This window comes from Dasypus novemcinctus, chromosome 4 (genome assembly GCF_030445035.2).
Source record: "Dasypus novemcinctus isolate mDasNov1 chromosome 4, mDasNov1.1.hap2, whole genome shotgun sequence".
Lineage (NCBI taxonomy): Eukaryota > Metazoa > Chordata > Mammalia > Cingulata > Dasypodidae > Dasypus > Dasypus novemcinctus.
The window spans coordinates 4,766,461-4,789,098 of NC_080676.1; the positions used below are offsets into that span (position 1 = coordinate 4,766,461).

Genomic DNA, 22,638 nt, shown 5'->3' on the forward strand with positions numbered 1-22,638 from the left:
GGGGTCCTCACTGGTAAATATTTTTTGGTAAAATATGCTCCTTTAGATATGTGGTTATATACTCTTAGATATTCTAAAGTCTTATGTATGGGCGAAAGACTGAGACAGGCTAAAGAGCAGAATCAGTAAGATCACTGTTACAGAGAAAAGGTCAAGAATCTAAGAGGTCAGGATATCAGATGGATCATCAGTTTGGATGTTGAAATCAATAAGAATTATGACAGAAACAGTGTTGGAGTGATAGTGAACCAGAAGGTAAAATCTTGAAGGAATGAAAGAGTGTCACCTTGGGAAAATAAATTACTGCAATATGAAAGATTAGTGGATAGTTGAGTCTAATGATATGTGACTCAAAGCAGGGGCTTCGGGGAAGGGTGGAGGGAGAATGGTCTGGAAGTAGCAACAAGGAACAAGAAAAGCACCTATGAGTCCCTATGTCCTGAGGGGTGCAGAAGAGTTATAGCTATCTAAGAGGGCGACAGGGAAGACATTATCCTCAGGGGGGAACTCAGTTTCAGTTTGAACAAGAAGGCGAAGGAAGTGAAAGAAAGTGTAGGAGAAGGTGCCGAGGATATGGGGATTTTGCTGATGACTACCAGTGAGTCCCATGGTACAGTGGAAAGGTTAGGGTTTCAGGAGATACGGAGGGGTAGAGGCTTAGATTCCATCATCAGTTACCTCAGCGGACATCAGTTCCTTTTCTTCACGCACTTCAGCAGCCTTGCCTGGCTAAACTGCAAAGCTGATTAAATCGATTCTTCGCCTGTTTCACACCTGTAAAACCATGCTATTGAATCTCCCTTAATAATCATAACCTCAAGGGACCTTCACATTGCCTGGCATGTTAGATTATTAGATTCCCCCAATCATTTTCTTTCAGGTTCATCTCTTCCTAGATGACTATCTTTTGTCTTCAGTCTCCTTACACGGGCAGTATCTCCTCCCTACTCTTCACTTTCAGCTCATGACTTTGCTTCCTGTTTCAGTGAGATAAAGTGAATTAGGAGAGAGCTTTCATGAGCTACCACTACTGTATCTACCCACTCCCTGCAGTGGTACCAATATATTTTGCGTCCTTTCTTGTTACTATAAAAAAAACTTGGTCTATCTCAGTGCTTCAGCAATACTTTCTTTTGTATCATCAATTTTCCCTTCTCTTCTGAATTATTCTTTTATGCATGGAAATATACTTTTATTTCTCCCATATTAAAAATAATCCTTGGTGCCCCTTTCCCCTCTAATTATTGCCTTACTTCACTTTAAGTTTACAGAAAAACTTTCAGAAATAGTTGTTTATATTGTTGCCAATTTTCTTTTCTCATTCTTACATTCAAAGCCAGTCAAATTTCTGCCTCTACCATTCCGTTAAAACTGCTCTTATCAGTTACCAATGATGTCCACAATACTTACCTGAGTTAACCTTCAGGAGCAGAAGTTGATCATTCTCTCCTTGAAATCTTTTTTCAGTGGGCTTTCAGGATATCTATCAGAAATCATGATGGATCTGAGATTTTACCTTATTTATAAGCTAACAAGTTAGTCTGCCAGTTTCACGAATGTTGGTAAAGGTATGAGGCTTCTGAATCAGAGAGAAAAATACGAGTTTGTTACTTATCGCAGTAGCAGTAGCCAGAGTATCCTTATTTTTGTCCTGGTTTTTGAGACCAAGTACCCTAAGGGCAATGTGAAAAGGGCCAGGTGACACAAGTGTATATGGTGGATTGTGTTACTGGAAAGGAAACCTGATCTTAGGGAACCCAAATCTTTTATAATGGACAGTAAGCATGCCTGCCCTTTATTCTAGAGGGAAACGTTATCTTTATTATACTGACAGTAACCCTTTGCTCTGGAGGGAGACACAACCAATTCTTCCAAGACTTTTTGCTCTGCAAACATTCTTGAAAAGGTTGTCTGAAACAGAGGACTCACTTTTAATATGTGCAAAAACATGAGAGACCCACAGAGAATTTTCTCACAAAAATGCCTTCTCCTGCCACTCCTCCTACCTCTCTGGCTACTCCTACTTGGTTTCCTCCACTGGTACCTCCTCACTTTCCTAAACTAGATATGTTCCATCTAGTATTGCAGCCACTAACTACATGTAGCTATTTAAATTTAAATTAATTAAAAGTAAGCAGCTGTTCAGTGGAGTTAGCTGTATTTCAAGTGCTCAGTAGCTGCATGTTTGGTAGTGGCTACCTACTGAGTGACACAGAAAGTTTTTAATTATCACATAAAGTTCCATTTGATAGCATTTCTCTGCATTTTTAGTGCCCCAAGGCTCAGTCTTTAGATATCTCTTTGCTTTCTGTGTTCTTTCCTTTGGTGATGTCACTTAGTCTTACAGCTTTAAATATGACTACCAAATTTGTATCAGCCCTGATTTCTCCTTTAAACTCTAGACTTAATTCTCCAACCACCTTCTGTGCTTTCACTCTTGTCCCCTATAGTCAGTTCGTATCATGGCAGCCAGAATGACCTTGTTAAAAAGTAAGTCATATCATGTTAATTTCTCTATTCTTCAGTAGCTTCCCGTCACACACAATAAAAGCCAAAGTTCTTAGTAGGACCTACAAAGTTCTAAATAATTGCTATACCCCGTCATGTCCCCACCTTCCATCCCTGCCCCATTATGTCTTTCACATTGCTACTATTCGTGTTTTTGTTCCACTAGGCCACATTGGCTTTCTCGCTCTTTGTAAAACATTCAGTACATGCTCCCACCTCAGGGCCTTTGCATTTGGTATTCCTTATGCTTCCCCCCACCCTCCATTTACATACCCCACCCCTCTCATAATACTGACTTAGTGAAGAGACCAGGCTAGTTGTCTTACAGAATGCTTCATATTGTGAATTTCTCTCTCTTTTGTGTATTTGTGTGTTATTGTCTAACTTATTTCTCTATCCCCTGTATTTCTTATAATTGGACTTTGGGTGTAAAAGTTTGATTAGATTTAGGTTAAATATTTTTGGCAAGAAAACTCCACAGATGATACTGTGATCTATATCGTATTATGTTAAGAGATCCATATTATCTGATTGTCCCACCAATAGCTGATGTGGAGTTTGATTACTGTGTAAGGTGGTGACTTTTAGATCCCTCCATTATAAATTTCCATTTTCCCTTTGTGATTAACAAATAATCTGAAGAATAAATGTTATTTTTTTTAACCCTGTGATTTTAAAAATAGATTTTATTTATTTATTTTTTTAGGAGGCACTGGGAACCAAACCAAGGACCTCCTATTGGTAGATGGTAGCCCAGTCGGTTGAGCCACATCCACTTCCCTTAAGAATGTATTTTAGATCTTTTTTTCAGATAAAATCCTTTTTTGAAATCCAATATTTAAAACAAGTAAAAGTTATTCTGGTTGCGCTAAGAAATGTCTAATATTGGCAGTTTCCAGGGAAACTCTGGAAAGCACAATTTGTAAACCCACAGAGCCCACTCAAACATTTGAGGAAACTGAAGCCCAGAGAGGATATGTGAAGTCTTAAGTCCACCTAGCATCTCATGAGAAAAACTCGGTGTTCTTCCTATTAGAGCACAATTTCAGGAGCTCTGCCACTTCCTTGGAAAGCTGTGGTTGTGCATGATCACAGAACTCCCCTTGGTTTTTCTCTGGCAGTCCTACTGTTTCTAGTTGTCTGAGAGATTCCCTTGATACTCTATCTGTTCTACAGATGTGAAGATTTGAAATGACTTCATTTTTTGCACATGTTGGGTTGTAGTCTTTTTTGTTTCCCTTTTGGCACTTCCTCTTCATCCACAAAGAATTCCACATTCAGACATTATTCATCTTGTGTCTGGAATGCTAAAATCTCACGAACTTCCATATGTCTTACTTTTTTCCACCTTTAGAATATTCAGAATGCTGCCACAGCTAAAGTCAGTTTTATCATTTGCACTTCCTTTTCCACCTTGCTTATCATACAGCTCAGTGCTCCTTAGTAGAAGAACATCTATTTAATGTTCAATTAGTAGAGAATTGAATAAGTATATTTGGGATATCCACACAATGTATATAAGATGTGTGTAGTGGATATTTTATTTTCACAGAAAGTTATTTTTCTTTTTTAAGTAGAAAAAGATAAACTATAGTTTAATTTCATTTTGTTAAAAAAATTTTTTTAAAACAAATATAAACAAAAGTCTCCATGTCTGAGTATGTGTCTGTTTAAAGCCAAAAAGACCATTTATGCAGGGGTCTCAGAGCTCTTAGGAAGAATCTGAAGGGCAGGGGTGGAGGGTCTCAGGGCAGAGAGGGGTTTCAGGAATCATGGAAGATCAGGGTGGGAGGGGACCTCAGGAAGTTAAAAAAAATAACATTCACAAAAATGTTCACACTGATAACTCTGTTTACATGTGATCTTTGTTTTCCTTTGCATTTTGTATTTTTCTTTTTTTGCAGCAAGCATTTTTTTTTATTTCTACAGTTAGTACTTTTATAAAAATTAAAACTATTCTGTTTTTATAACTATAATATCATCATTGTCAAATCCTAACTGCTTTGAAGGCTACTCCAGGCTCTTTCCCCAGCTTGCTGTCATCCATATCATCCTTTGGGATTTTTCCTTGCTCTTCTCTTGTCCCATCCAAGCAAAGTTTTCCCTGACATCTTATATTTATTTTACTCCAGGTTCCTCGTCATCTTCTAAAATTATCCACTTAGCTTTTAAGAGCTTCTGTGCTTACTTCTACCCCAGTGAAAACTTGTCATGGAAGGAAAGGAGGATGTACAAATAATGTTCTGAAAGGAGCTGTTACTAGGATGTCATCTCAGTAAATACCCATTGAATGAATTGACCTTTTTTTTTTTTTAAGATTTATTTATTTATTCCTACCCGCCCCCCCCCCCCCCCCATGTCTGCTCTCTTTGTGTGTCCACTCACTGTGTGTTCTTCTGTGTCCGCTTGTATTCTCATCAGGTAGCACTGGGGGGATCTGTGTCTCCTTTAGTTGTGTCATCTTGCTACGTCAGCTCTCCGTGTGTGCGGCGCCACTCCGGGGCAGGCTGCGGTTTTGCGTGGGGTGGCTCTCCTTTCGTAGGGGCCACTCCTTGCGTGGGGGGGCACCCTTACACAGGGGCATCCCTGCGTGGGCTGGCACTCTGTGTGCAGCAGCACTGCACGTGGGGCAGCTCACCACATGAGCCAAGAGACCCTGGATATCAAACCCTTGGACCTCCTGTATGGTAGGCAGACGCTCTATCTGTTGAGCAACATCCGCTTCCCTAACCTATTCTTTTTTTTGTCTCATTCCTTTTGTCCCATAAGTGCCAATGAAACAGGAGCCTTGTTTGTTTTCTAAAATATCCTGAACATTTTGGGTGCCTAATAAACATTAACCAAGTAAAGTTGTTTTTATAAAGATGTCCATAATTGACTTAATAAAAAATGATTTTAAGATTTGTCATCAACTTTAGCCAGAATCTGTGCTTGCCTGGACAGGATGTAGAAAAGCGCAAGTTTAAAGTGTTTTTTTATTTTATTTTTTAATTATTTATTTATTTTTAAAAATTACATTCAAAAAATATGAGGTCCCATTCAACCCCACCGCCCCCACCCCCCACTCCCCCCACAGCAACACTCTCTCCCATCATCGTGACACATCCATTGCACCTGGTAAGTACATCTCTGAGCATCACTGCACCCCATAGTCAATGGTCCACATCATAGCCCACACTCTCCCACGTTCCATCCAGTGGGCCCTGGGGAGATCTACAATGTCCCGTAATTGTCTGTGAAGCACCACCCAGGACAGCTCCACGTCCCGAAAACGCCTCCACATCTCATCTCTTCCTCCCATTCCCCAAACCCAGCAGCCACCATGGCTACCCTTCCCACACCCATTCCACATTTTCTCTGTGGACATTGGATTGGTTGTGTCCATTGCACATCTATGTCAAGTGGGGGCTTAGATTCCACATGGATACTGGATGCACTCCTCCTGCTTTCAGTTGTAGACACTCTAGGCTCCACAAGTTTAAAGTTTTAAGACTTATGTTCATATCCTGCTCAGAGCCTTGCTGATTCTCTTCTGGACCTTGCAGTCACCTTCTCTCTGGTCTGCTTAGCTTCAGTCTTGTTTCCCCAAGTCTGTCCCTCACAGTGCTAAACATAGTGATCTTCCTATAGGGAAATCTGACCTTGCTACTCTTCTCATTGAAAACCCCTCAGAGGCGCTACCCTGCAAGGTTGCCTTTGCCCCACCCTTCAGCTTTAGCTCCTGGGAGCCTCTCTTCAGACTTGACACTTGAATAATGCCAGACTCCTGGTAGCTCCCCACTCATCCCATGCCCCACCCTGCTTTACAGAGGCGCTCCCTCTACTATAGAATGTGATCTAATGTTTATATGCTCTCCAAAATATGAAAAAGTCTTTAAACAAGGAAAATACATTAATTAAAGTAACTTAAAACACCATCAGTCAGACAGATACAGCTAGTTGTTGTTTTGGAATATGTATTTTTTAAAACTACAAAACAGTAAAAGTTCAAATACAAAATTTTCCTTTTGGAGCCTGATCTCAGGCAGATCACTAGCTTTGCAGATTACATGCATTAAAAATGATTAGATCCCCCAGGGCCCACTGGATGGAACGTGGGAGAGTGTGGGCTATGATGTGGACCATTGACTATGGGGTGCAGCGATGCCCAGAGAGGTACTTACCAGGTGCAATGGATGTGTCATGAAGATGGGAGAGGGTGTTGCTGTGGGGGGAGTGGGGAGTGGGGGCGGTGGGGTTGAATGGGACCTCATATTTTTTGAATGTAATGTTTTTTTAAAAAATGAATTAAAAAAAAAATGAATAACTCATTACATTGTCCACATCAAATAATAGAAAATAGTTCTCTGATAAAATAGAGCTTTTTCCTAATTTGAACCAAGAAAAAACTAATTTTGCTTTTCTTATGTTTCCTAGACCCCAGAGCAATCTTTCATCCTGTTTTTCCAGAAGAGAAGGTGAAGTCCCAGTGAAGGAAGTGAATTGACCAAGTTACTGAGCTTGTCAGTGCAGACTCTAAGATCAGGCGCTGCTGACTGCCCACCTGGTGCTTTCCCCCTCAGGCACATTTCCTGTTTCTCCACTGGTGTGAAAATCAAAGTAAGTTTTTAAGTACTTCCTAATTTTCATATGCTTCAGCCTGCTGCTGAGATGTTCTTATATTTTATATTTAGTCTCATTCAGATGTTATCTCTAAACCTAAAGCAATAGTTATTCTTTCATTACTTATATATACAATTTCTTTGAGCACCAGAGAATTTTCCTGTGTAAGAGATTTCTTCATTTCATTTATTTTGTCAACTTTTTTTTAAGAGGACACAACAAATAAAATATTCCAGATCTCCTTTTTTTTTTTTTTTAAATTCCACAAGCAGTTCAATGATAAATGCTTTTGTAACCCTTTAAACTTTTCTCTTGGAAGCAGTTTCCACACTGAGTCATCCACCAAAGACTGCCTGTATTTTCCAGGCAAACTAATAGTTTTATTGTTTCTAAGTGACTCATTACTTCTGAATCATCTTGCCTTGTGCACTCTTAAACAAAAAATTTTCAAGACACTTTTATACAGTTTTGTCCACTTGTTAGTCTTGTCCATCTAAGTGATATGGGTATTCATCCATTTCTCTCTTGTTACTGGTTAGATTGACCATTTTCTTTTTGAATGCTTTCTTCAGCTGAGATAAGCTGTTAAAGTTCTTTACCTCATTCTTTCTGCTCCAGATGTTTCCTGAAATGGAACAAATAAATATTAGGTTGGTGCAAAAGGAATTGAGATTTCGGACCGTGAATTTTAAAACATTATAACTAGGGTCAAACACATCTTTATTAATCAAAATAGGAACCATTACAATCAAGACATTTTTGCCAACAAGAAATAAGTTTGCTTATTCCTGTAGCATAAAAACCAGTGCTTCAGGATTCTACAAACTCTTGAAAAGCATTTTCTGTATCCTGCTGGTTGTGGAAGCGTTTTCCCTGCAAAAAGTTGTCGACATGCTTGAAGTGGTAGCGGTTGGTGAAAAATCATGTGAATATGGCAGATGAGGCAAAACTTTGTAGTCCAGTTCGTTCAACTTCTGAATCGTTGGTTGTGCAACATCCGGTCGGGTGTTGTGGAGAAGAACTGGGCCCTTGTTTTTGACCAATACCGGCTGCAGGCGTTGCAGTTTTTAGTGCATCTCTTTGATCTGCTGAGCATACTTCTCAGATGTAATGGTTTCACCAGGATTCAGAAAACTATAGTGGATCAGACTGGCAGCAGACCACCAAACAGTGACCGTGACCTTTTTTTGGTATAAGTTTGGCTTTGGGAAGTGCTTTGGAGCTTCTTCTCTGTCCAGCCACCGAGCTGGTCTTCACTGGTTGTTGTATACAATCCACTTTCTTTCTTTATTTATTTATTTTTATTGACTTTGTAATAATATTACATTAAAAATATATATATATGTGAGGTCCCATTCAACCCCACCCCCCACCCCCCCCTCTCCCCCCCCAACAACACTCGTTCCCATCATCATGACACATCCATTGGATTTGGTAAGTACATCTTTGGGCACCTCTGCACCTCATAGACAATGGTCCACATCATGGCCCATACTCTCCTCCATTCCATCCAGTGGGCCCTGTGAGGATTTACAATGTCCGGTGATTACCTCTGAGGCACCATCCAGGGCAGCTCCATGTCCCAAAGACGCCTCCACCTCTCATCTCTTCCTGCCTTTCCCAATCCACTTTCATCACATGTCACAATCGGATCGAGAAGTAGTTCATTGTTATGTAGAATAAGAGAAGGTAACACTTCAAAACAATGATTTTTTGTATTTTCAGTCATCTCATAAGGGACCGACTTATTGAGCTTTTTCACCTTTCCAATTTGTTTCAAATGCCGAATGACAGTAGACTGGTTGACGTTGGCAACTTCTTGAGTAGTTTAGGAGAATCAGCTTTGACGATTGCTCTCAGTTGGTTGTTGTCAACTTCTGATGGCTGACCACTACGCTCCTCATCTTCAAGGCTCTCTTCTCCTTTGCAAAAGTTCTTAAGCCACCCCTGCATTGTAATTTGTTAGCAGTTTCTGGGCCAAATGTGTTGTTGATGTTGCGAGTTGTCCCTGCTGCTCTGTGACCTATTTTGAACTCAAGTAAGAAAATTGCTCAAATTTGCTTTTTATCTAACATTGTTTCCATAGTCTAAGATAAATATAAAATAAACAACAAATAATAAGTCATTAACAAAAAAAATACAAAATGAGAAATGCGCATTAAAATGATGTATAACATAACCACGTTTACTTAAGAACGTATGCCAATATCAAATGGCAAATTTCAGTAATGCAAAACCACAATTAATTTTGCACCAACTTAATAGCAACATAAAAAATATGTGTAACACCATTATATTTATGCTGCTTAAGATTTTATTAACTTCCCAAATTTCTCCATAAAATTAAGGGGAGAAACACCAATAAAAGCAAAGTATAGCTCTAATGTTTGTTAATACGCGAACTCTTTGAAATTTAGCATGTTGGAATGCTCTTATCCCTTGACTTCTGTGATATATTTTGCTATTTTTCCTCCTGCCCTTTGAAAATTCATTCTCTTTTTCCTTCTTTGTATCCTTTATTCATTTATTCATTCATTTTAAACAAAAGTGTTGCCTTCCTAGTATGAATTTTGGCCGCCTCTCACCCCTGTCCCACATCATTACCACAATAAAGGATCAAATTTGTGTGATCAAATCAAAAGATGCAGAAAAAGCATTTGACAAAATTAAACATTTATATATGATTTTTAAAAACTCTTTAAACTAGAAATAGAAGGGCAGTTTCTCAGTCTAATGAAAGACATCTACAAAAGAACCTACAGCCATCCTCATATTTAATGATAAAAGACTGAATACTTTTTCTTTAACATTAGCTACAAAGTAAGGATTTCTGATCTCACTGCTTTTATTGAATATTGTTTAGCAGATCTTAGTGCAGTAAAGCAGTAAAGATTGGAAAAGGAAGACAAAACTTTCTATTTTAAGATGATATGATTGTCTATATGGAAAATTTCAAGGAATTTACAAAACAACCAAAACTACTAGAATGAATGAGTGAAGTTCACAAGTTGTGGCAATTTACTAGGTCAATATACATAAATCAATTATATTTCTATATACCAGCAACAAACAATATGGAAAATGAAAATAAAAATTTTAAAAAATAAGACCATTTATATTAGCTCCAAAAAACATGAAATAGTTGGGAATAAATTTAATGAAAGATATGCAAAACAATGCTGAGAAATATTGAAGAGGAGCTAAATAAATGGAGAAATGTGCATGTTTATTGGACTAGAGACTTTGATATAGTTAAGATTTCCATTGCCAATGAAAATCCATCAAACACCCAGCAGGATTTCTTTGTGAAAATTAATAAGCTGACTCCAGTATTTACCTGGACATGCCAAGAGGCTAGAATAGTCAAAACAATTTTGAAAAATGAGGAACAAATTTGAAGGATTTATGTTACTATTTTAAGATTTGCTATAAAGTTACAGTAATTATGACTGAATGGTATTGGCACTTGTACTGACATAGAGAATCCACAATTAACTCATATATAATATGATCACTGTCTTATCACAAAGGAACCAACATAATTCAATAGAGACAGGAAAATCCAACAAATGGTGTTGAATGATCTTCAAAATTGTCAACCTTATACCATATGTAAAAATTAATTTAGGACATAAACATAAAAACTGAAAGTATAAAACTACCACAAAACAAAAACAAAAAGCACTCGAGAAAAATCTTAATGACTTTGGAATAGGCAATGATCTTTTTAAGACAGGATGCAAATGTATTAACTACAAAAGAAAAATTGATTAAGTGGATTTTATCAGAATTAAAACCTCCTGTTCTTCAAAAGCCACTGTTAAGAAAAGTAGAAAGGGAAGACACAGAACAGAAGATACTTGTGTCTAAATATGTAATGAACTCTTAGAACTCAATAATAAAAGAAAACCCAAAGATTCTAATAGACGTTTCACAAAAAGTATATGAATATCCAATAAGCTTATGAAAAATTGCTCAATATCATTACTCATCAGGGAATTGCAAATTAAAGCCAAATGGGATATTACTTCACATCCACCAGAATGACTAAAAGTAAACTGAGAAGTATCCACAAGGATGTAGAGCCAGAGTGCTCAAGTGTTGCTTGGGAGAATATAAAATAAAAAGGTAGAACCACTTTGGAAAATAGTTTTACAGTTTCTTATAAAGTTACGTGTACACTTAAAATGACTCAGTAATTACATTGCTAATTACCCAAGATAAACACATATCCTTAATAGTCTAAAACTAGAAACAATGCAAATGTCCAACTAGTGAATTGGTAACACAAAATTTAGATATAGCCATATAGTGAAATAACTACTCGGCAATAAAAAGGAATATACTACTGATGCACGCGATAGCATGGATGAATCTCAAAGCCATTGGGCTAAGTGAGAGAAACAAGACAGAAAAGCATATATGTTATATGATTATATTCATATGAAGTTCTAGAACTGGCAAAACGAATCTGTAGCGATAGGAGTCAGATAGTGGTTTTCTGATATTGGTGGTGGAGAGAGCTGATTGGAAAGGGTCACAGGGATAATTTGGGGGTGATGGAAATGTTATGTCTTTTTTTAGGGTAACGGTTACATGGGTCTTGTAAATCTCACAGAACTGTACACTTAATACATGTCTTTATTGTATATAAATTATACGTCGATAAAGTTGACTTAAAATGAGGCTCTAAAAAGATGAGGGGAAGCTCTGTGTTTATGGGCAGAATTTGTCAATTAGTGGGCCTCTGTGAGGTGATCATTTGGCTAGATGGGATTTCTGTTTCTCCAGAAAAGGATTATTTAATCCACAGTGGGGGCTAAGGCCTGGTTTAGGGAAAGGGTGATGGTGGGCTCACTATTTAGCATATAGACCTTTACTTGCTTATTCTTTGTTTTCAGTCCTTTTCTACCCTTTATGTCTGTTACCACTGGAGCTGGTACTTTTCTGGTTCAAAAAAAATGTTTAACCCAATAAATAAACTCCTGTTGGAGGAGGGATGTTTTCTGAGCTTCTGGAGTGGTGATGGAAAGGTCTGTTTTTTGCATATTCAGTCTCCCTAATTTTAGTCCTCTGCCATACCCTATTTTCTGTGGTACCTGGTACATCCGAACCCAGGCCTTTAGTGGATTTCTCGAGGTGAATTGATTTGCTTGCCACCAGTATCCCCTCGTCCTCTACTCTGCTAAGTCATGTACCGTTCCTGTGACTTAGGGTTATGGGTGTCTCCTATGTTCTTGAAAGGTCAGGTTTGCATTCCTATTTCTTGTTGTTACTGTTTTGAGGAGACTTGAAAGGAGAAGGGGCAGAACCCCTCTTTGATCTACTATCATAAACCATGAAACCCCTGGGAAGATTTTTCCCATTTACTAATACTGAACTCCTTAGAATTCTCCAGACACACAAGGCCTTTTCATATCTCCATTCAATCCAGCTCCTTCTCCACCTGGTAAGCCTCTCATCTTTCAAATTTCAGTTCTTCTTAACTCTCCTTGTCTGCTGCCTCTGTTCCTTATTTCACCAAAAATCTGCTTCATCAGGAATTACCATAAAGCAGTTTACTATGGAGGAATGCCAGGAGTCACTAGAAAGTACTTGTTAAAGTAATCATAACCTGCTTAACATGAAAGTGGTAATAAGTACTCAGTAAATATTTGTTGAATGAACTCAAGTTGCATGTAAACCATTTAGCTAGAAATTCAGCCCTTTACAGGGATAAGAAACTGGAGAGACAGAAGGGTGGGGCACGCAGTATGCAAACAGACCTCAGATGGAGTAAATATAAACATTTAAAAATATCTGCAATTTCCCAAGACATCCATCATATTCTGCCTTATACACCTGATACAACAGGTGTTTACATTGAAAGAAACTTACCATATTTCATTAAATTTAAGATTGTAAAACACTCATTTCTTGTGCCATTAAGAAAGAAAAAACTAGCAATTAAACTATGATTCAATGCATTCTTATAATGAAAGAGCTTTTTTAGACTTACATTGACAGATATTTTTAATCATATGTTGCTGAAAATATAGGTAAAATAAATTGGTTAAAGTATTCCTAAAATTTCTCCAACTCAGATTCTGACTCTTTAAAATTACTTTTAAATTTATAATTATCTGTGTTCATGTTTTTCTACATCCTGTTGTCTTTTATGCATCAAGACTGATGATGAAACATTTCTTAAAGGAGTTCTCCGCTATGGTGTTTGAGATTTTTTTGTCAAGTCATTCTGCATGTCTTTTATAGTGGTACTTTCTGGATTTTACTGAAAAGTGTTAGTGACAACTATATCACAACTAGCCCTGGTCCATAAGGATTTTTTTTAAGATGCTATCCACTATAAGATGTGTCACCATTTCAGTTATGTTAAAATGTTTAAAAATTTTTTTTTTAAATTGAAGAATACTGTTCAATAATTAATGTGACTCTGGCACAAAGAACTTTCTTGTTTTTCCTATTATTATGTTAAGGCTTCCATCTTTTTATATTTATAACCAAACTTTACTTTCTAAAATACTGTCTTTTCTTTTGGCAAAAATTTTTAGTTTTCTTCTTTCTACTTTGAAGTTTCTTTGTCTTTACATTTACTTTGTTAGCAGAGGCAGTTTTACCTTTGTTGGCCTTTAAAAGAGGCCTGATGAAAAAATAGACCTACATCTTGGATGACTGAACAAAGTCTCCATTAATATCCAGGGAAATATTGGTTGGCTAATAGAATAATTAAAATCAAAGCTTAGGAAGAACCCAGCAAGATGGCAGCAGAGTGAAGAGCTCCTAGAGTCAGCTCCTGCTGCAGGGCAGTTAGTAAACACCCAGAGCTCTCTGGAGCTAGCTGAAGCACCTGTTTAGGGGCTCCAGGAGACCAGAAGAGCATCCTGCCACATCCTTGAAGGAATGGAAGAAGGAGACTGCCTATCTGCAGAGAACACTTGCAAGTAGAGCGCTCCATGCTACAAAGACCAGTGCCCATCCTCCACTGGAGGCACAAGCCACCCCAGGAGCTGTTCCGTGGCTGGGATTGAAAGCTCCACTTCCCAGAAACGGGGGAGGAAGAGACAGTTGGGCACCAACTTCAGCTACTGATGAGTAAATTCGGCAGGCTAATGTATATTCCTAAGAACAGCTAAAGTTTGAACCTTTCCAAAGCAGAAAGAGGCTGACAGCCACCATCTTAACTCCACACCTGGTGTGAGGGGAAGTGGGGCGGACTGAAAATCACAGTGCTGGTAGGACCAGCTTCTTTCCATCCAGATCAGATTGCAGCTCTAGCCTAGGCCCCAGCCGCACCTCCAGCAGGAAGAAGCTGTGGGGACCTACGCCAGCCTCTCCAGGAATTTACTGGCCAAGCCGTGGAGGCCAGTGATCATCCTACTTCGGCAGTGCAAGCCGCCTCAGAAGCTATTCTGTGGCTGGAATTTGAAGTTCCATTTTCCAAAAACGGGGAAGGAAGAGATGGTTGGCCACTGATTTCAGCTACTGACTAGTAAATTCGGTCGGGTAAAGTATAACCCTAAGAACAGCTTAAGTTTGAACCTGTCCAGGTTGGAAAGAGGTCTTTCCCCCAGCATGAGGGGAAGCCAGGCTGACCGAAAATCATGGTGACAGTAGGAACTGGTTTCTTTCACCCAGATCGGCCTACAGCCATATCCTATGCTTCAGCCCCACCTCTGGCAGAGAGGAGGCTGGTGGGCCCTGCACCAGCTTATCCAGGTAACTGCAGGTACATTTGGCTGGCACAGACTGAATAATGAGAATTCTACCGGGGCAACTGCGGTCATCTTGAACCCACACTGCATAGAATGCTGCCCACACCTGCAGCTCCATCTGTGCCTCAGGCAGGAGAGATACGGGGTGAGGCTTTATCAGTTTCTCTGAGCAAGTACAGTCTAGGCCTGCACAACTTGGATTACTCCACACAACTCTGACTATCCTACCTCTGGCAAGGATAAAGTTGGGAGAAGCTTCATCGGTCCCTGGGGCCATGAGGGTAGCTTGAACCTTCACAGCTTATAGCACTAACTACATCCTTGACTCCTACTGCACAACCAGGAGGGGAGAAAGGGCAGGAAGCCCTAAACTAAAGGGAAAAACTGCACCCAGAATAAATACTCTAGTAAGCCAGATGCCAAGACACCAACAAAAAATTAAAATCCACACCAAGGAACAGGAAGATATGGCCCAGATAAAGGAATAAGATAAACCTCCAGGTGACATAAAGAAGTTGAGACAACTAATCATAGATGTTCAAACAAATCTCCTTAATACATTCAGTGAGATGGCTAAAGAGATTAAGGATATATATATATTTTTTTAAAGATTTATTTTTATTTATTTAATTCCCCTCCCCTCCCCCGGTTATCTGTTTTCTGTGTCTTTTTGCTGCGTCTTGTTTCTTTGTCCGCTTCTGTTGTCGGCGGGGGCACGGGAAGTATGGGCGGCGCCATTCCTCGGCGGGCTGCTCCCTCCTTCGCGCTGGGCGGCTCTCCTTATGGGTGCACTCCTTGCGCGTGGGGCTCCCTTACGCGGGGGACACCCCTGTGTGGCACGGCACTCCTTGCGCGCATCAGCACTGCGCATGGGCCAGCTCCACACGGGTCAAGGAGGCCCGGGGCTTGAACCGCGGGCCTCCCATGTGGTAGACGGACGCCCTAACCACTGGGCCAAAGTCCGTTTCCCAAGAGATTAAGGATATTAAGAAGACATTGGATGAGCACAAAGAAGAATTTGAAATCATGCACAGGAAAATAGCACATCTTATGAGAATGAAAGGCACAATAAATGAATTTTTTTAAAAAACATTGGAATCATATAATAGGTTTGAGGAGGCAGAAGAAAGGATTGGTGAGCTTGAAGAAATGGCCTCTGAAAGTGAACATAAAAAAGAGCAGATGAAGAAAAGAATGGAAAAAATGGAACAAGGTCTTAGGGAAATAAATGACAGCAAAAGACATGCAAACGTAAGTGTCTGGGTGTCCCAGAAAGAGAAGAGAAGGGAAAGGGAGCAGAAAGAATATGTCAAGAAATAATGGTAGAAAATTTCCCAACCCTATTGAAGGACCAGTATTCATGACCAAGAAGCACAATATGCTCAATTCATGTCCAAGAAGCACAACATAGTCCCATCTAAAAAAATCTGAATAGACCAACTCCTAGACACATATTAATCAGAATGTCAAATGCCAAAGAGAATTCTGAGAACAGCAAGAGAAAAGTAATGCATAACATATAAGTGATACCCAATAAGATTAAGTGCTGATTTCTCACCAGAAACCGGGGAGGCAAGAAGGCAGTGGTATGGTATGTTTAAGATACTACAAGAGAAAAACTTCCAACCAAGAGTCATATATCCGACAAGATTGTCTTTCAGCAATGAGGGCGAGTTTAGAATATTCACAGAAAAATAGAAACTGAGAGAATTTCTAACCAAGAGACAAGATTTTCAGGAAATAGTAAAGCGTGTGCTAGAGCCTGAAAAGAAAAGACAGAAGAGAGAGGCCTGGCAAAGAGTCTAGAAATGAAGATTATATCAATAAAAGTAACTAAAAATGTCAAAAGAGTGTTGAAAATAAAATATGACAAATAAAACTCAAAGAGGAATAAACAGAAACAATGATGTAAAGCACTTGTATTAGAAAACTGCAACTCAGAGGTAAAATAAATCAAAAAAAGGCCTAAATAACTGGAAGAACATTCCATGCTCACAGATTAGACTTCATTAAGATGTCAGTTCTGCTCAAATTGATAAACAGATTCAATGCAATCCTGATGATTCCACCAGCATTTTTTTTAATTGAAAACATGATTATCAAATTTATTTCGAAGGGTAAGGAGTCCTGAATAGCCAGAAACATCTTAAAAAGGAAAAGCAAACTCTCATCTCCAGACTTTAAATCATATTACATAGCTCTAGAGATAAAAACAGCATGGTACTGGCATAAAGACAGTGACATAGACCAATGGAACCAAACTGATGGTTTGATTTTTGACTGGCCTGTGAGACCCACACAGCTGGGCAGAACAGTCCATTCAACAAATGGTGCCCAAAGAACTGAATATCCATAGCCAAAAGAAGGAAAGAGGACCCCTGTCTCACACCTTATCCAAAAATTAAACTCAAAATGGATTAAAAAACTAAAAAGCAAGAACCATAAAGCTTCTAGAAGTTGTAGGCAGATAGCTTCAAGATCTTGTGGTAGGTGGTGGATTCTTAAAGGAGGTAAGAGAAGGACTGAGATGAACTACTGATGTTTAATGTATGTAGAGGCTTTAATTAATATTACTGTAAAAGTGTGGAAATGTATAGAGTGGACAGTAACACATCGTGAATAACAGCTAGTTTATAAATGGGGATGTGGCTGAAAATGGTAGTCTAGGTATGTAAATGCCAACTGGCAGAATGCTAGAGAATAATGTAGGAACTGAACAGCACAGTAAACTAAGAGGTGGATGTGAATTGTGGTTAATGGTACAGATGGAAAAGTGTCCTTTGTTAGCTAGAGCAAATGTACATCACTATTGCAGGGTGGTGGGAATGTGGAAAAGCATGGGAAAGATACAACCAGAGTGACCTATGGACTGTGATTAGCAGTAATAATAGATTATTTTTGCATTTATGCTAAAGATGTACTGTGTTGATAATGGGGCAATATGGAAAATGTGTGCCAAATGTACACTGTGGACATGGTAACAATCAGGTGATATTATCTTATCTGTATCAAATGTTCCACCACAGTGTGGTTTGTTGATAGAGGGGTGTTGTTTGGGAATTCTGCCCATGTGCATGATTGTTTAAGTTTACAACTTCTGTCATAAAAAATATATTTAAAAAATAATAATAGGGTTGGTTGGGGGAAAAATACACCAAATGTAAGATAAGGACTTTAATTAGTAGTAAGATTTTGACAATATTCTTTCATAATTTGTAACAAACGTCTCAAGACAATGCAAGGTGTTGGTGCAGGGTTGATGTATGATGTTATGCATGTTTGCTTTGTAAGTTCACAATTTTTACTATACACTTACTATTTGCGTATGTTCGTATGTAAATGATATAAAGATAATAATAGGGTGGGTTGGGGGAAAATACTTAGGTTAGTAGTAATATTTTGACAGTGTTCTTATCATTAGTTAAAAATGTTTAACAACAACACAAGGTATTAGTGGTAGGGTGAGGTACGAGAGTCCTCTATGATGTTATACATGTTTTGTAAGTTCACAACTATTTTTATACACTTAATTGTTTATGTTTATGTATGAGTGATATACTTCAATAAATTTTTAAAAAATATTTTTTAAAAATCAAAGCTTATTGCACAAACAAATGTCCTCCTCCTGGGAGGTCTTTAGTAAACTGCTAAAGGACTCTTCTCTCTTTTGCTGCCCTTCTATTCAATATCCTTTAATCAGTAAAAATTTACCTCATTCTTCTCTGTGCACATATACTTACTCTTGAATCTCCTGCCTCAATTCTTTTAGTGTGTTGACCTTCCTGTAAAACCCTGGATTACCCAACCATTTATCCTTGCTATTCCTGAATGAGGCCTGCTGAGCATTTCAGGACCTAATCTTACTTCTGCCTGTTCCTAGTCAGATTCCTTCTTACTTCGCTTAGCAACTATTCCATATTTTCACTATTTCACCAAATTCCCTACTGCCTCTTCTTAACCCTGAAATTTAGTAGATAACTTTTCCTTCATCTTCACTGAGAAAATTGAAGCTGTTGTGTAAAAATTCCCTTAATATTCTCCTCCTCCATCTATACATTTATCCCATCATTTTCTTCCCCCCTCTCTCACTGGAAAAGATATCTCCCTTTCTGTTTGAGCCTTAACCCTTCACCGGGGCTTTTGCTACTAGCTCCGACCTCCTTAGGGCTTCTACCAGAACTTTCTCCCAACATATACACAAACTCAAATATTTTCCATTCTTAATGAAGAAAAAAATCCAAGGCCCTATTCTCTTCTAGTTACCATTTTCTAACTCTCCTTTCCTTAACAAACCAATGGAAAATCTAATCCACTTACACTGCTTCTTTGATACCCAGTTACGGAAATTGTACGTGCTACGGTTACCAATGACCTTCATATTGGCAAACCTAGTGGGTAAAAATTTTTTATTTCTCTGATCTATCAGCAGCATCTGACACTGGCGACCTCCATTTTTAAAGTCTCTCCTTCAGCCTTTGTGAAGTTACTTTTTTCCTGGTTCTCTTAGTTGCTTTTCTGGCTATCCCTTAGTCTTCCTGTAAGAATTCTCTTCCTCTCTAACCCAAAATTGTCAGATTTCCCTATCTCTGTCCTCAGCCCAGAACTCTCCTTACTTTATACACTCACCCTGAGTACCCATTCAGAGCTTCATCTCCAACCCCTACCTTCCTCCTAACCTCCAGATTTTTCAAAAAAAGATTTATTTATTTATTTATTTATTTATTTATTTATTTATTTCTCTCCCCTTCCCCCCCACCCCGGTTGTCTGCTCTCTCTATTTGCTGCATGTTCTTTGTCCACTTCTGTTGTTGTCAGCGGCATGGGAATTTGTGTTTCTTTTTGTTGCGTAATCCTTTTTTTTTTTTTTTTAAAGATTTATTTATTTATTTAATTCCCCCCCTCCCCTGGTTGTCTGTTCTTGGTGTCTATTTGCTGCGTCTTGTTTCTTTGTCTGCTTCTGTTGTCATCAGCGGCACGGGAAGTGTGGGCGGCGCCATTCCTGGGCAGGCTGCACTTCCTTTTTCACGCTGGGCGGCTTTCCTCACGGGCGCACTCCTTGCGCGTGGGGCTCCCGCACGCGGGGGACACCCTTGCGTGGCACGGCACTCCTTGCGTGCATCAGCACTGCGCATGGCCAGCTCCACACGGGTCAAGGAGGCCCGGGGTTTGAACCGCGGACCTCCCATATGGTAGACGGACGCCCTAACCACTGGGCCAAAGTCCGTTTCCCTGTTGCGTAATCTTGTTGTGTCAGTTCTCCATGTGGGCGGTACCATTCCTGGGCAGGCTGAACTTTCTTTCATGCTGGGCAGCTCTCCTTATGGGACGCACACTTTGCGCGGGGGGCTCCCCTACGCGGGGGGCACCCCTGTGTGGCAGGGCATTCCTTGTGCATCAGCACTGCATGGACCAGCTCCACACGGGTCAAGGAGGCCCGGGGTTTGAACTGCGGACCTCCCATGTGGTAGACAGACGCCCTAACCACTGGGCCAAGTCCACCGCCCCCCTAACCTCCAGATTTTTAAATTCAAATTTCATCTGGTCATCACCACTTGGATGTTCCATAGGTACCTCCTCAAACAGTATATTCCGAACAAAGCTCTCTGTTGTTTCTATGGCCATTCCCCAAACAGAAACAAGAAAACCTGTTTCTCCTGTCATGGAGAATAGCAGTACCAGTCCCCCAATACCCATGCCAAAAAATGCTGAATTCCTCTTTCACGTTCCCTTCCTCTAGTCCTGAGGATTCTTCCTCCCTGGCCTTGCAATCCACGCCTTCCTCTTTATTACTACTGCCATGTATTGGTTTAGCTTCTCACCACTTCTTGCCTAGATTACAATAGTAGCCCCGTAATTTTCATGACTCCGGTCTGGTCCCTCTCTATCTAGCCTCCACTCAGCCACTAAAATTAGCTATTTAAAACATAAATCTCACATGTTAGTCCTCAGCCTAAAGGTCTTTGTTTTTTCCATAGTTTTCATTAGGCTGAGACTCCATAGTTTAGCAAGGAATTTCGTATTCAAGTCCTTCTTCTTTCTGGTTTCCTTCCTTCCTGCTTGTATGCACAATTCCCCCAATGAAGCCTGCTAAGGCTACTTGTGGTTCTGAACTCACGGTACCATGTTATACCTGAGCCTTTGCATATGTGTTTCCCTCTGCCTGCAGTATTCTTCCCTTTTTGTCTACCTAGTTCTCAGTGATCCCTAAAAACTAGATATACACATGCCATATTTTGGGAAGCCTTCCCTGACTCTCAGTCTGATTTAGATGTTCCCTCTGATAACAGACAAAGGATATGATGAAAGTCATTTCACAAATGAACAATGACAAAATGTCTCATGTATTAATGAAAAGTTGTTCAGGCTCACCAGTAATCAAGGAAATGCACATTAAAACAAAGCACTTTGGATTTTCATCTATCAAATTAGCAAAAATTTAAAGAATGGTATTCTAGGAGAATGCAGGGAAATGGGCCCTTTCCTACATTGATATTGGAAGTAAGAATTTGTCTTTTTCTCAAGGACACCATGGCCCTACGTAAGAACCTTTAAAAAGTTTACATTCATACATACACATACTTCCCCCTATCTAACTCAGCATTCCGCTTCTTGGAATATATCACAGGAAAATAACTGGACAACTATGTAAAGTATATGAATAAGAATGTTTATTATCATTTTTATTCAGACAAAAAATAGAAAATAAACTAAATGTCCAGCAATAACATATGATAAGGTATTTTATCCATATGATAAAATATTATGTATTTTAATATTAAAATTTAATAATAAAATCTAGATCTATTTTTTACCTGGAAATATATTCATAAAGCTATTGCTAGGTTAAAATAAGTTATATAATATATAGTATGGTCCGATTTGTGTTAAAAATAGGCATTTATCATAAGAAAAGAATATCCATAGATCATTAATAGTGACTTTTTCTGAATGGTGATATGGGTAATTAAAGCAGTTGTTACTTATGAATATTTTCTAACTTTTCTAAAAAGAACATATGTTAGTTGTGGGAGAGGAAATGGAGAAAACAGAAACTCCATCGTAGTGCTCTTGATCTGGAGTATTCAACATCATTCCCCCAGGATCTGGCTGATAGTAGAAAGTGTTTAATGAATGAAGTAATTAAATAATTACAGCACTAACAGCTAGTATTTGTGTTATCTTGTGTTCTGGGCACTGTTCTAAGTTTTTGACATATGGTAACTTAATCCTCATAAAATGATAAGGTTAACTAGCTCAGCTAAGGCCACATAGCTATAAGTGGTAGAGTTGGGATTCAAACCCATGCAGCCTGGCATTCACTTAGAGACACAGGATACCATTGTATTTCTGAATTAGATTCTATCTCTGACTGAGAATAGTTAAATTAGATTTCATGTCTAGGTTTCAGCTAGGGAAGCATTTGAATCATGATCTCAAAGAAAAGCCAGAATTTGACACCCACTGGTCTGAACCAAATACCAGGGAAATAACCTCCACTACTTTGGCATTTTTTAAAAACTCAGATCATTTTAGACTATAAACTTCTGATTGATGGTTGGTGCCACACTTTGGGGGGGGGTGTGTGGCTTTGTTATTGGTTCCCTCTCTGTGCTGTTCATGACCTTTCAAAATATATATTCAAAGACCTAAGCTTGTAATTAATTCTTTCCCTTTTCTCTCCACCCTTTTTATTTCTCAGTAAGATTACTCATAAAATTAATCAAGTTTATTTTTAGAATGTATTAACCTTCATTTTTTCTTCATTCTTTCTGAAAGCTGCTTTCCAATTTTCTACAGCTGTACTCTTTTCTAATAT

General features: G+C 39.0%; 1 protein-coding gene across 6 annotated transcripts in view; it reads left to right on the plus strand.

Moving 5' to 3' along the window:
• The window catches only part of PPP2R3A (protein phosphatase 2 regulatory subunit B''alpha), a 250,517-nt gene that overhangs the window by 32,784 nt on the left and 195,095 nt on the right, over positions 1 to 22,638 (plus strand). For all 6 annotated transcript variants that reach the window (XM_058294990.1, XM_058294994.1, XM_058294992.2 and 3 more), the window contains one exon: positions 6,925 to 7,107. The gene's annotated coding sequence lies outside the window, so the exon portion shown is untranslated. The remainder of the gene's footprint in view (positions 1 to 6,924; positions 7,108 to 22,638) is intronic.